This window comes from Thalassophryne amazonica, chromosome 7 (assembly GCF_902500255.1).
Source record: "Thalassophryne amazonica chromosome 7, fThaAma1.1, whole genome shotgun sequence".
NCBI classification, from domain to species: Eukaryota; Metazoa; Chordata; class Actinopteri; order Batrachoidiformes; family Batrachoididae; genus Thalassophryne; species Thalassophryne amazonica.
The window spans coordinates 105,475,941-105,491,118 of NC_047109.1; the positions used below are offsets into that span (position 1 = coordinate 105,475,941).

Below are 15,178 nucleotides of genomic sequence, written 5' to 3' on the forward strand. Positions count from 1 at the left end.
GCCAACAAGAACCAAAAACGATTAGTAATTCAGTGGGATAACGAGGTGGACTACAAATATCTAAACTTTAATTACATAACAAAGACAGCTGCCGATGACCGCTCTGTAATACAATTACTGCAAAAATGTGATTAAATCAGGAAATTAGGATTTTCAGGAAATCACAGACTAGAAATGATGTAATTTCATTACTTAATAGAAATTATGCATTTTAAAAACTGAAAATGAGTCTTGCATCTACTACTATAAGCAACAGGTTCGCCATCATGTCCCACACCAGCCTGTACTCTTGAAATGGAGCAATATCTCCATCTGGTGGGCATTTATGATTAATGCAAGTACAATAGAATTTCACCAAGAGCTCTAGTATTGAATATTTTAACAAATAATTTCTAAGTATGAAACATTCTTTTGATTTGTAAATATTTTTGGACACATTAAATGTGCCTAAATGGTGCTGTCACCATCTGTTCCCACAGTGACCATGCATACTGATGTTTTGGTTATTCTTTTCTAAAGTTGTGTGAGTCTGCTAGAAAATTGCCAAATAACAGTTTTTCTCACCTTTTTGGTTTTGTGCTTCATTACATAATTTGTAAATATGGTCCCTGGTGAATGTGTTGTAAAGATGCTGCAAATTGCTTTCTGGAGTCATGCCTTGTTCATGAAAGTTAAGAATAATTTGGTGGTGGAGTATGGCTTGATACTTTGAGAATACTGAATAAGAGGAACTTTTTTCCACTTACGGTGACAGAACTTAGTCTCCACCACGAGTGTGGTAGAGACTAACTGGAAAAACTGCAGCTGGCACTTTGTGGTTTAATTGTGTTTCGGGCGTGGCCAGTAGCTAGAGTTTGTCTCTTTGGTGCTTTTGTCACATCAGCAGCTGAGCTCACGGGTAGCTGCAGCTGACATCCAGGCCATCTGGGCCACGGAACAACATGAGGGTGATGATTTCCTTTAATCCCACTTGTTCACGACATAATGAGAAGGCTGCAGGGGAAACATCATGTTATCACCTTAAAATAACCATATATCATCCCTGACCACAACTGTGAATGCCAGAGTGTTGACTGCAATTCCCAAGCTGCAGTGCTTTTGCAGGTTTACCGTCAGGTCCATAAGTATTTGGTCAAATACAGGGTTTTTTTGGGGGGGGGGGGGGGGGGGGGGGCTAACTTTGCCTCTGCACAGCATCACAGTGGAGTTTAAATAAAACAAGATGCACCCATTATGTACATTTTCAGCTTTAATTCAAGGGGTTGAACAAAAATAGGACAGTAGTCATTTCGGAATTAGAGCCATTGTTTATATGTAATTGCTACATTTTGGGCATTTTTCATATAAATTATCACTTTGTAGAGAGTTTCCTTGAGACGAGTCAGAGACTGGACACATGATTGTTTCCAAAGCATAGATTTCGGGTATGGCATAAAAATATGTTTGGGTTTCAAAATCCAACCCCCTTGTCTGCATCATGATACAGGGGTCGAAATACATTTTTTTTTTAACCTACTTGCACTGGTGCTAGTAACAAAAAAAAAAATACTTGCACCAAAAAAAGTTACTTGCACAACCAAAAGTCAGTCTTATATCAACCTTAAAACTCCTCCTCTGATGTGTCAGACTCTTCCTCTCTGGGGAGTGTTTGAGGGGAGAGCAGCGGCAGACAGTTTTTTTTTTTTTTCACGTGCGTGCGCGAATGAGTCGAACGAATCGTCTAAGATTATTTTATTTATTAACTACAGATGTATAATAAAACAAATGGTGACTAGTTTATAACACAATTATGACAGAGTTTCAGGGGAGAGAGAGAGCGAGGAACTACGGAGCCCTGGAAGTGTCATCGCAAAATGTTTTGCATGTGGAGAGAATGTGCGCTCGTTTTATTATATTGTGCGCACGTTTTAAGCATCGTTTGAGTAAAACAAGGGCACAATCTACTTAAATGTGGCCACAATTTGTAAAATGTGCACTCAATTATTCAATATTGTCTTGACACATAAATGTTGGCTATTAGCCAACAAACCAGCAGACAGTGTAATACATTTCCCCATTAGAAGCCAGTTTTTTTTTTTTTTTTTCTTCTCATGTGTGTGCGGACTAATCGTCCGTGAAGATAATTTTATTAACTACACATATGTATAATAAAACAAATAGTGACTGGTTTAGAACACAATGATGACAGAGTTTGAGGGCAGCGAGAGAGAGAGGAACCGCAGCCAGCTAGTTTTTTTTTTATTTCTTTGTTTACATGTGCACGCGCGAACACAACAAATAGAGCACAGCAACTCGCTCCGTGTGTGAGAGTCATAAAACGCAGGGAAGACAGACAACACACTGGAAATTGTTTTTTTCCTTATTTATTCCTTTATTGGTTCATTTTACTGGTACTTATAGTTGATAAAACTTGGATAAAGTTACTTGCATCAGTGCAAGTGCAGTATAAAATTACGTGCACCGCTCAAATAATACTTGCACAAACTAGCACATGCAAGTACTATTTCGAGCCCTGTGATACCTGGGTAACTGATCAATTAGGGGATTGCCTGTTGGAGTGAAATACGATGGAGACCCTGTGGCTGCTACGGTAACCAAGAAGGCCCAACAGGGACCCTGAACACAAGACTGCTAATGGGGCTCCTAACAGAAGTCCTCTGCGGTGGATCAGGCAGAGTAGGTGATGGCCTGTACCCCAACAGTTGTGAAGGTGGATGCAGGTCCTCAGACCCCGATCGTCTGGGATTTCCCAGCCATTGAACCAGGCTAAGGCTATGTCAAGGGCTGTGTGTTTGTTGGCCTGCAACAACATTCCCACGTTAAACAAACGAATGCACAAGCTTCTCTAGATTGACACTGAATGTAGAATTCCACCATGTTGTCCAGGAATCAACCAAGAGACAGTCTTCCTCGCCACCGAGGGATTGCCACAACAACAAATACGTTGAATTTGGATTCTTTCAACAGGTATTGAGAACTCTTACATGATTTTCTTCTTCTGTAAGTAAAGTATTCCTTTTTATAAACTTTACACAGTGTCTGTATGATCAGATGACACAGTTTTGCTTATTGCTCATTTGGCAATCATTTCAAAAAGAGATGAACAAATAGCTAGAGTAGTTGGGCTGGGATGATACACTTAACCCCTATTATATGTGTTATGACATTTGGATGATTTGTGTTTTGATGGAAGTATAACAGTGTCGCACTTGGTTACGTCCACGTGGAGGAAAAAGGACAGTTCATGGGAGTTGGTTGAATTTTACTGAGTCCAGTTTCAACTTTGTAGAGTTGGTGCCTCTTGTAACTACATTACAACAACACAGTCACAATTACCTCCACCACATCACTTCCATCCTACCATTGTTACAGTTGCACAAACCAGAGGACACTACAAAGCCCGAATACACATGTGGGACCCTGGTTTGGAAAACTGCCTGTTTTGTTAATATAGATGCCTTTTCATTTTAGGAATATTAAATGTAACTATGACATAACTTTTTACAAAAGATTTTAATTTTTAATGACCTACCAGGTAGGGATGATAATGTTTTACAGTGCATCCAGAAAGTATCCGCAGTGCTTTTGCTTTTTTTACATTTTATGTTTCAGCCTTATTCCAGAATGGATGAAAATCCTTATTTTTTCCCTCAAAATTCTAAACACAATAATAATGAATTTATAGAGCACTTTTCAAGCCACCCAAAGCACTTCACAAATTGCATTATGCATTCACTCGCACATTCACACATTGATGGTGGTAAGCTACATGTAGCCACAGCTGCCCTGGAGCAAACTGACGGAAGCGTGGCTGCCATTCTGCGCCTGTGGCCCCTCCGACCACCACCTCATTCATACACAGACAAGGTGGGTTAAGTGTCTTGCCCGAGGACACAAGGGCAATATGCAGATTTTTGACTGATTGGGTACCGGATTTGAACTGCCAACCCTTCGGTCAAAGGCCGCTCTACCAACTGAGCTATTGCCGCCCCATAATGACTGTGAATTAAATTTTTTTAAATAGGTTTTTGTAACTTAAAAAATAAACAATCTAAGAAATCACATGTACGAGGTCTGTTAGAAAAGTAGCCGACCTTTTTATTTTTTTCAAAAACCATATGGATTTGAATCACGTGTGATTACATCAGCCAAGCTTGGACCTTCGTGCGCATGCGTGAGTTTTTTCACACCTGTCGGTTGCGTCATTCGCCTGTGAGCACTGGTCCACCCCTCTCGTCGTTTTTTTTTATTGCGCATAAATGTCTGAATGATTTGGAGCTTTGCTGCATCAATTTTTTTCCAGAAACTGTGAGAGACCTCCATGTGGACACCGTTCGGAAAATTAATATGGCTTTCAGGGACGATTTTATGGGGATTACACAGAATAAGGAGTGATCCAGACGGTTTAAAGACCGCCCACAACCGCTGAGAGCGCGCCGCGCTCTGAGCGCCAATCAACAGGCTCCAACCCCACTGGAACAACCAGATCATTTCCAACGTGAAGGCTTTGTTGATCCGGGACATCGTCTGACTTTCACAAAAAGGCAGAAGGCGTGGATATCAGCACTTTTTTTGGCACATTCCACTGTTACAGGAGTTTTTTTCATGGAAAGAAAAGCGGAGGGACGCACCACGGAGCCGTTCATTACGCGGCACAAAACCACCTTCGTGTTGGTCTCACAGGATGGCTTTCAGGTGGATTTCAGACAGCTGTCGGTTGCTTTTCAGTCGTGTGATTATCTGAGAAATTGAGCATGAGCTGGACATGCCCCAACATGTCCTGTGAGGCTTCATCACGGCGTTGCTTTGCGCCACCACGACGCACGGAACTCCTCCGCACGTCTGTCTCAATGTGCCGAAAAAGTGCTGATGTCCACGTCTTTTCACAATTCCTGTGCTAGTCAAACGACATACCGGATCAAGACAGCGTCCAGTTTAGAAATGAATGGCACATTCCACTGTTACAGGAGTTTTTGTCATGGAAAGAGGAGCGGAATTCCGTGCGTCGAAGTGGAGCCGCATGGCGCAAAGCAACGCCGTGATGAAGACTCACAGGACATGTTGGGGCATTTCCAGCTCATGCTCAATTTCTCGGATTATCACGCGACTGAAAAGCAACCGACAGCTGTCTGAAATCCACCTGAAAGCCGTCCTGTGAGACCAACACGGAGGTGGTTTTGTGCCACGTAATGAACGGCTCCGTGGCGCGTCCCTCCGCTTTTCTTTCCATGAAAAAAACTCCTGTAACAGTGGAATGTGTTGGAAAAAGTGCTGATGTCCACGCCTTCTGCCTTTTTGTGAAAGTCAGACGACGTCCCGGATCAACAAAGCCTTCACGTTGGAAATGATCTGGTTGTTTCAGCGGGGTTTGAGCCTGTCGATCGGCGCTCAGAGCGTGGCGCGCTCTCAGCAGTTGTGGGCGGTCTTTAAACTGTCTGGATCACTCCTTAATCTGTGTAATCCCCATAAAATCATCCCTGAAAGCCATATTAATTTTCCGAACGGTGTCCACCTGAAGGTCTCTCACAGTTTCTGGAAAAAAAATTGATGCAGCAAAGCTCCAAATCGTTCAGACATTTATTTGCAATAAAAAAACGATGAGGGGGTGGACCACTGCTCACACAAAGCCTGCTCACAAGCGAATGACGCAACTGACAGGCGTGAAAAAACTCACGCTTGCGCACGAAGGTTCAAGCTTGGCTGATGCAATCACACGTGATTCAAATCCATATGGTTTTTGAAAAAAATAAAAAGGTTGGATACTTTTCTAACAGACCTCGTACATAAGTTTTCACAGCCTTTGCCATTAAGCTCAAAATTGAGCTCAGGTGTATCCTGTTTTGACTGATCATCTTTGAGATGTTTCTACAGCTTAATTGGAGTCCACCTGGGGTAAATTTAGTTGATTGGACATGATTTGGAAACACACACCTGTCTATGTATAAGGTCCCACAGTTGACCGCATGTCAGAGCACAAACCAAGCATGAAGTCAAAAGAATTGTCTGTAGATGTCTGAGACAAGATTGTCTCAATGCACAAATCTGGGGAATGATACAGAAATATTTCTGCTGCTTTGAATGTCTCAATGAGCATAGTGGCCTCCATTATCCATAAATAGAAGTTTGGATACAGCAGGACTCTTCCTAGAGCTGGCCGCTCGTCTAAACTGAGCAGTCATGGTCACCGCCCTTAGTCAGGGAGGTGACCAAGAATCTGATGGTCACTCTGCAACAATCTATCAATCAGGCCTGTATACTAGAGTGGCCAGACAGAAACCACTCCTTCCTAAAAGGCACATGGCAGCCCACCCGTAGACCATGAGAAACAAGATTCTCTGGTCTGATGAAATGAAGATTGAACTCTTAGGTGTGAATGCCAGGCATCATGTTTGGAGGAAACCAGGCACCATCCCTACAGTGAAGCATGGTGGTGGTAGCATCATGCTGTGGGGATGTTTTTCAGTGGCAGGAACTGGGAGACTAGTCAGGATTCAGAAAAGTATGAATGCAACAATGTACAGAGACATTCTGGATGAAAACCTGCTCCATTGCACTCTTGACCTCAGACCTTTCAGCAGGACAATGACCCTAAGCACACAGCCAAGATATCAAAGGAGTGGCTTCAGGACAACTTTGTGAATGTCCTTGAGTGGCCCAGCTAAAGCCCAGACCTGAATCTGATTGAACATCTCTGGAGAGATCTGAAAATGGCTGTGCACCAATGTTGTCCATCCAACCTCATGGAGCTGGAAAGGTGCTGCAAAGAAGAATGGGCAAAACTGCCTAAAGATAGGTGCACCAAGTTTGTGGCATCATATTCAAGAAGACGTGAGGCTTTAATTACTGCCAAAGATACATCAACAAAGTATTGAAAAAAGGGTGTGAATACGTTTGTACATATTATCCCTTGTTTTTTTTTAAATTTGTAATAAATTTGCAAACATTTCAAAAAAATTTTTCACATTGTCGTTATGGGGTGTTGTGCGTAGAATTTTGAGGGAAGAAATTAATTTACTCCATTTTGGATTAAGGTTATAACATTAAAAAAATGTGGAAAAGTAAAGGGGTGTGAATACTTTCCGGATGCACCGTATCAGTGCCATTATTGATTCTGCCTATTGGTCCAGTTGAGTTTTTTTTATTGATGACTGATCAGTGTTCTTTGTGGAAAATTATGGGCATACTCTGGTTTTCAGGATCATTGCCGTAGGTTTCCTTGTTGCTAGATGCAGAGTTTGGCATGATCATGATGTCAGATGTGACATCAAACATAAGATTTTGCGGCGTGGAATGGTCAGAAAAACATGGAGGCATTGACAAGAGGCCCTGAAAGGATCTGAGGTATATGGCTCCAGTGGCTTGAAAAATCTCAGGCTTCAGCTATTTTGCTTGTGAATCTGCAACACTTAAAGGAAAATAATGGTGTAAGATATATGACAGGCAGTTAGGATAGCACAGGGTTCAGCCTTGTTGCTTGGTGGTATTGTGGCTAATCATGGAACATTTGCTAATAGCTTCACCCCTTTTGTACAACATCAGATTTCAATTTGAGCAACCTATCTTTGCGTTTCGATATGCACAGAATGTAGTTTTCACTGCACGGACATTGTGGACTATTCAGGTGCACATCAAAGTTATAACTGTGGTGAACAGTTGCTGTTGCTGACAACAACATTGTAATTACCATCTGAAGATGAGACAGCTGCATACCGTGATGTAGATCTTGGATTAGCTCAGTAGAATCTTGAAAACCAGTTATGTTTTCTGCTCCTGTAGACTGGCAGAGCAGCATCCAGTATTTTCTTTTTTCTTTTTTAAATAAATGCTCTTCCTGCATTAGTTTTTCACTTGTGCAACATCTGGATTTGGGGCCACTCACTGCTACCGTACAGCAGATGTGTTGTAAATCAATCAATCAACTTTTTTCTTATATAGCGCCAAATCACAACAAACAGTTGCCCCAAGGCGCTCCACATTGTAAGGCAAGGCCATACAATAATTATGAAAAAAAATATGCAGAAGATGAATGTCAAGTCTTCACCTGTGGCAATTTGAGTCAGGAGTAATACTTTCAAAAAGCACATTTCTGAGCTGAATTAGCATTTGGTTTAATTCTCTTGATATTTCACATGAGTGTTTTCTTTATAACCAGATACTTGTTGGGAAAGTGTAAGTACACGGACCCACAACAGGGGGCGCAAATGAACGGACAATGGAATAGGTCAAATAACAACACTTTACTGTTGCGAACGTGCACAACAAATACAACAAATTACAACAATGGACAAAATCCAATTCACAATGGTGTCTGTGGGCAGGCTCGAAGATAGGAGACGCCTCTCCAAAGTAGAACCGGAACCATATGGTTTCCTCCGCCACAGGACCCCGGGAATACTGGAGCCGCCAAGTTCCGAACTCCCAGGTGGCCACTGCCTCCGCGTGTCGGACCTGGTACTGCTGGCGAGAAACAAGAACACAATTAAACGTGGGCGTGTCTGCACCCAGCAACCTGCACGGCAGGGAAGCTACCTCCACCTCTTGTTGGAGAAAAAGTCTGCAATCACTCACAAAAATCACAAAAGTTGCTGTCAAGCAGTCAGCTGAGATTATTACCTTCCAGGTAGAACGATATCTCGGCAAAGAGGTGGAGACGTCGTCCTGCTGATATACCCCTGCCGATCAGGTGATTGGTAACAGCTGTTGCCGGCGATGTGTGACAGCTGTCACCCTTGCTGCTCCTGTGAGGCGGCTGCGCCCTCTGGTGCCTGGAGCCCGCACTCCAGACAGGGCGCCATCTGGTGGTGGGCCAGCAGTACCTCCTCTTCTGGCGGCCCACACAACAGGACCCCCCCCTCAACGGGCGCCTCCTGGCATCCGACCAGGCTTGTCCGGGTGGCGGCGGTAGAAATCGGCCAGGAGGGCCGGGTCCAGGATGAAGCTCTTCTTCACCCAGGAGCGTTCCTCAGGTCCGTACCCCTCCCAGTCCACCAAATACTGGAAGCCCCGGCCCATCCTACGGACATCCAAAAGCTGGCGTACAGTCCAAGCCGGCTCGCCATCGATGATCCGGGCAGGAGGCGGTGCCGGGCCCGGAGTACAGAGGGGTGAGGTGTGATGTGGTTTAATCCGGGACACGTGAAATACAGGATGGATCCGCAGTGAGGCCGGCAGCTGAAGCCTCACTGCGGCTGGACTGATGACCTTCTGGATCTTGAAAGGGCCGATGTAACGGTCCTGTAACTTGGGGGAGTCCACTTTGAGGGGGATGTCTCTGGTGGATAACCACACCTCCTGCCCTGGCCGATACGCAGGGGCCGGGGTCCGCCGACCGTCTGCATGGGCTTTAGCCCTCGTCCGGGCCTTTAGCAGAGCAGAACGGGCCTTTGGCTGACTGTAGCCTCACCCTGATTGGACTGTGAATTGACATATTTTCTACGTAGTTTGCATCCAGAGTGTAAACAACAATCTTAATTGGCACACAGGTGTTTTCTTCTTCTACATGTCTGGACTCGGCGTGTTTGCATCTCACTCCTCATGTGTGCTTATTTATGTAGAGTCCTCTGATTAATCTGGTCTTGTTCTACTTAGTTTCACAGCTGTAGAACCAGCAGGTATAACAAAGAAACTGATGCAGAATTAATAAGTAAGTAATATTTTGTAAATATTGCTTCAGAAAGCACTTTGACGTAATATTATAATGTACATTTCTTGCATTCTGGCCGACATGATGATGTGAGGTTACTTGGGGTCACAGTGTGATGATCAGCCATGCACAACATTACTATGACAAACACATTTTTGTCATTTATTACCACGCAGGTTGTGCGTTTCTTATATTATTAGATTTTACTTCATTGTGCATCATCATTCATGAACTGTAAACAGTAACAGTTAGAAAGCCTTCCAGTGTGCATCCTGGTCTGAGCTGGCATCTGCCTCAGTCTTGGTAGGTCATTCGTTTCTTTAAATACGTGTTTATGTGTGTTAACCTCAATTTTTTTTCTGTTTGTCTTAAAGCCCAGAGGAAGACCAGGTGGGCAGATTGTGCAGATAATTACAGTTTGTAATTACAAATAACTACCATTTTCTTCTCAACACACACCCAGTGATAATTGTTGGCTGCTAAATGTGCTGTGTGTGTCTGTACAGGGGAGCCTGTGTGTATTCGTGGATATCGGCATTGGTTGGTGTCTCCAGTGTACACACTCATTAACTTTTTCCAAAAATACACTCCAAGATAAAGCATTTTAAAATGCACATACATAAGTGATCCTGTCCTTCTTAATTTCCTGATGGACTCTTACACAGTAATTTTTTTTTTTTTTTACAAAGGTGGAAACTCTCTCCACCCAACATTCCCTATCAAAATAATTCCCTATTTCAGGATTTGTGTGGCATGTACTACTTTAACATGGTGGACTGAGGTTGTACTGTACGTTCCTTCTCGAGATGATTTTTCACCCACTTCTCTGTGATGGGTTAAATTTGTCCTGTTTGAGGTTGTGTGTTGTCGTCAGTGACACAGCATGTGGTTGCTGATATCTGGATTCATTTACACACTGTCATATTTTAAATGTCCAATAAAAATACAGCACATGCAGCAGTCTGATGGAAAGAAGACCTCAAACATTGTGGAGTTTTATGTTTGTCCAGAGTGCCCATTTTGTAACATCAAAAACATAAAACCGGTGTACAAGAAAAAAACGTGAAGCGCTGCTTCAATCGCTCCTCTTGCTCAGGTTGTCACCCACCATCTATCTGTCTTATCTTAAACCATTTTTTTCCCATTAAGCATTTTTATTTTCCCAGTGATGTGTCTTGAAATTGATGAAACCCAGCTGATGTCACACCAGGTCTTCAGTCTGAATGTGTCACTTTACCAAACAGTTTCATTTGCATACATTTTTATTACAGCACGACCATTATATCGGTTGGATGATTTAAAATTAGCTGATATAAGCCTTTCTGAACATATGGGTATTCACATTATTTTTGCCAAGATGAAAACATTTATTCTCAACTGTAAGTCGTGCTTGTTAACAGAAATTGCTGTCCACCCTTACAGCAAAACCCTCTGTGTCCTAAAACTCAAAAGCTGCAAAACTCTCAATCTAAATTTTTATACATTACTGGGAGGTCAAAGATCTGCTTGCCAAAAAAATCATACATTTCTGACATTTTACAAATGTCGTCTTTTTTTTTTGTTGTTTTTTACTCAGTTTTGGTTTGAAGTAGGAAATGTACATGAGCCCTGAAATGCTCATATCGCCCACTAGATGGCGACAAAAGCTGCTTAAATGTGCGGCAAGGTCTCAACTGTTTCTTCATTTGAGAAGTTAACATTTTTTGTTAACAAGTTAAGAAAAATGAGATGGGCTGACAGCCAAAAGTCAACTTACAGTTGTGTCCCTTGCCCTTATGGGCAATTTACTTGTTTTACTGAGTAAGCTTCTTCTTCTTCTTCTTCTTTGTCTTTCGGCTGTTCCCATTAGGGGTCGCCACAGCAGATCAATCGTTTCCATCTCACTCTGTATCTTCCTCTGTCACACCAACCACCTGCATGTCCTCTCTCAGCACATCCATGAACCTCCTCTTTGGTCTCCCTCTTCTCCTCCTGCCTGGTGGCTCCATCCTCAGCATCCTTCTCCCTATATACCCTGGGTCCCTCCTCTGCACAAACCATCTCAATCTCGCCTCTCTGACTTTGTCTCCAAACCGTCCCACCTGAGCTGTCCCTCTGATATGTTCATTCCTAATCTTGTCCATTGTTGTCACTCCCAAAGAGAATCTCAACATCTTCAGCTTTGCCACCTCCAGCTCTGCCTCCTGTCTTTTTGTTAGTGCCACTGTCTCTAAACCATACAACATAGCTGGTCTCACTACTGTTTTGTAAACTTTCCCCTTCACCCTTGCTGATATTCTTCGGTCACAAATCACTCCTGCCACCTTTCTCCACCCACTCCACCCTGCCTGCACTCTCTTCTTCACCTCTCTACCACACTCTCCATTACTTTGAACAGTTGACCCCAAATATTTAAACTCATCTACTTTCACCACTTCTACTCCTTGTAACTGCACTATTCCACTGGGCTCCCTCTCATTCACACACATGTACTCAGTCTTGCTTCTACTGTCTTTCATTCCCCTTCTCTCCAAAACATATCTCCACTTCTCCAGTCTAGACTCAACTTGCTCTCTACTCTAACTACAGATCACAATGTCATCTGCAAACATCATAGTTCATGGGGACTCCTGTCTGATCTCATCCGTCAACCTGTCCATCACCACTGCAAACAAGAAAGGACTCAGAGCTGATCCTTGGTGTAATCCCACCTCCACCTTGAATGAGTCTGTCATTCCGACTGCGCATCTCACCACTGTCACACTATTCTTGTACATGTCCTGCACTACCCTAACATACTTCTCTGCCACTCCAGACTTCCTCATATAATACCACAACTCTTCTCTTGGCACCCTATCATAAGCTTTTTCTAAGTCCACAAACACACAATGTAACTCTTTCTGTCGTTCTCTGTACTTTTCCAACAGTATTCTCAGAGCAAACATTGCATCTGTAGTGCTGTTTCTTGGCATGAAACCATATTGCTGCTCTTAGTCATGTTAGTCACAAGAGATAGAGGGGAAAGTGAGCAACTGCCATTCATTTTCAAACAGAGTGGGCGTTTTACAGTAACGAGACAAGTGGGCGCCATGCCACCAGCTAGGTGGAGCCAAAATAGGCAAAAATTCTATTTTAATGTAGATGCTGAGTGACGCAACATGGCGACTGCCAATCTGAGTGAAGGCAGTGTGGTGGCAATGTGACGTAGGGTTACGCTGTTGCTGGTAATATTTGTAGTTATTTACAATAAAGTTCATACTTAAGCGTAAGCATACTTAAGCTGTAAAAATGAAGCCTCAGTTATGTCTTTGTCATAAGAGTTTGATGATGAAATGTTAAGAAGCATTGCCTTTTTATGGACTTAGCACACTGAAAATAGAAGAACCTGTGGGGACCTTATTGAAGCATATAAAATATTAAACTGCCACAAAAATGTTGATTGCAATCAATTTTTCCAATTTAGAGATTATACTGGTCTGAGAGGCCACTCGACTATGTTAAAGGTTATCAAATCAATTTTATTTATATAGCGCCAAATCACAACAAACAGTTGCCCCAAGGCGCTTTATATTGTAAGGCAAAAGCCATACAATAATTACAGAAAAACCCCAACGGTCAAAACGACCCCCTGTGAGCAAGCACTTGGCGACAGTGGGAAGGAAAAACTCCCTTTTAACAGGAAGAAACCTCCAGCAGAACCAGGCTCAGGGAGGGGCAGTCTTCTGCTGGGACTGGTTGGGGCTGAGGGGAGAGAATCAGGAAAAAGACATGCTGTGGCAGAGATCAATCACTAATGATTAAATGCAGAGTGGTGCATACAGAGCAAAAAGAGAAAGAAACACTCAGTGCATCATGGGAACCCCCCAGCAGACTAAATCTATAGCAGCATAACTAAGGGATGGTTCAGCGTCACCTGATCCAGCCCTAACTATAAGCTTTAGCAAAAAGGAAAGTTTTAAGCCTAATCTTAAAAGTAGAGAGGGTGTCTGTCTCCCTAATCTGAATTGGGAGCTGGTTCCACAGGAGAGGAGCCTGAAAGCTGAAGGCTCTGCCTCCCATTCTACTCTTAAAAACCCTAGGAACTACAAGTAAGCCTGCAGTCTGAGAGCGAAGCGTTCTATTGGGGTAATATGGTACTAAAGTATGAGGTCCCTAAGATAAGATGGGAACTGATTATTCAAAACCTTATAAGTAAGAAGAATTTTAAATTCTATTCTAGAATTAACAGGAAGCCAATGAAAAGAGGCCAATATGGGTGAAATATGCTCTCTCCTTCTAGTCCCCGTCAGTACTCTAGCTGCAGCATTTTGAATTAACTGAAGGCTTTTCAGGGAACTTTAGGACAAGCTGATAATAATGAATTACAATAGTCCAGCCTAGAGGAAATAAATGTATGAATTAGTTTTTCAGCATCACTTTGAGACAAGACCTTTCTTATTTTAGAGATATTGCGCAAATGCAAAAAAGCAGTCCTACATATTTGCTTAATATGCGCATTGAAGGACATATCCTGATCAAAGGTCAAGATTGAACATCAGAAATTTTTTTTTTTTAGCAATAGAATTGTCACCTTGTGGAACAGTTTACCAAACCATGTCATTAACTCGCCGGTGTCAGTGTTTTTAAAGACAGGTAAGATTGGTGTTATTATGGATTTTAGGTATTGTTATGATTTTTAGTTGAGGTGGTGTGCTTTTATGTGCTATTGTATCAGTTGCATTTTATGTTTTTTTTTTTTTGTTTGTTCTATCTATTATTTTAACTTTGGATTTGTGTTTTATGTACCAATTGCGTAATTAGTATTACTATGGCTTTAATTATTATGAATTTTAACTTTTGATGTGTACTTTTATGTACTATTTGTACAAACTTTATATCACACGTTATGTATATATCAGTATGGTAAATTGTTTTTACTCCCTAATAGCGGTAGAGGTATGAGCCCTCCCAAAATCCATATCTTTCGAGTTTTAATTTTCATATTTACGTATGACAATAATTAGCTTTGGGTTATTGGCGTGACTATGATTTTGGTTGAAAGTCAGCATCAGACTTCGTTTCACAGATTGTTGAACTTTATTCCGTCTGTGTTTTAGTTCTGTTAAACATTAGGACTGTGGTTTTTCTGACAGTTGCTAACACTCATCACTCATCTTCAACTGCTTATCCGGGACTGCGTCACGGGGCAACAGCTCTAGCAGGGGACCCCAGACTTCCCTTTCCTGGGCCACATTAACCACCTCTGACTGGGGATCCCGAGGCGTTCCCAGGCCAGTGTGGAGATATAATCTCTCCACCTAGTCCTGGGTCTTGTCTGGGGCCTCCTCCCAGATGGACGTGCCTGGAACACCTCCCTAGGGAGGCGCCCAGGAAGCATCCTTACCAGATGCCTGAACCGCCTCAGTGAGCTCCTCTCAAAGGAGGAGCAGTGGCTGTACTCCGAGCTCCCCACGGATGACCAAACTTCACACCTTATCTCTAAGGAAGACACCAGCCACCCTCCTAAGGAAGCCCATTTCAGCCGCTTTTGCCCGCGATCTAGTTCTATCGGTCATG

General features: G+C 42.7%; 1 protein-coding gene and 1 long non-coding RNA gene across 4 annotated transcripts in view; both read left to right on the forward strand.

Annotated features, from left to right (window-relative positions):
* Window positions 1-15,178, forward strand: part of cobl (cordon-bleu WH2 repeat protein) — a 166,016-nt gene that overhangs the window by 4,122 nt on the left and 146,716 nt on the right. The window lies entirely within an intron of this gene.
* Window positions 11,157-11,349, forward strand: LOC117514709. The gene is made up of 2 exons (XR_004561941.1): window positions 11,157-11,187; window positions 11,220-11,349. It is a non-coding gene; the product is annotated as an uncharacterized LOC117514709 (long non-coding RNA).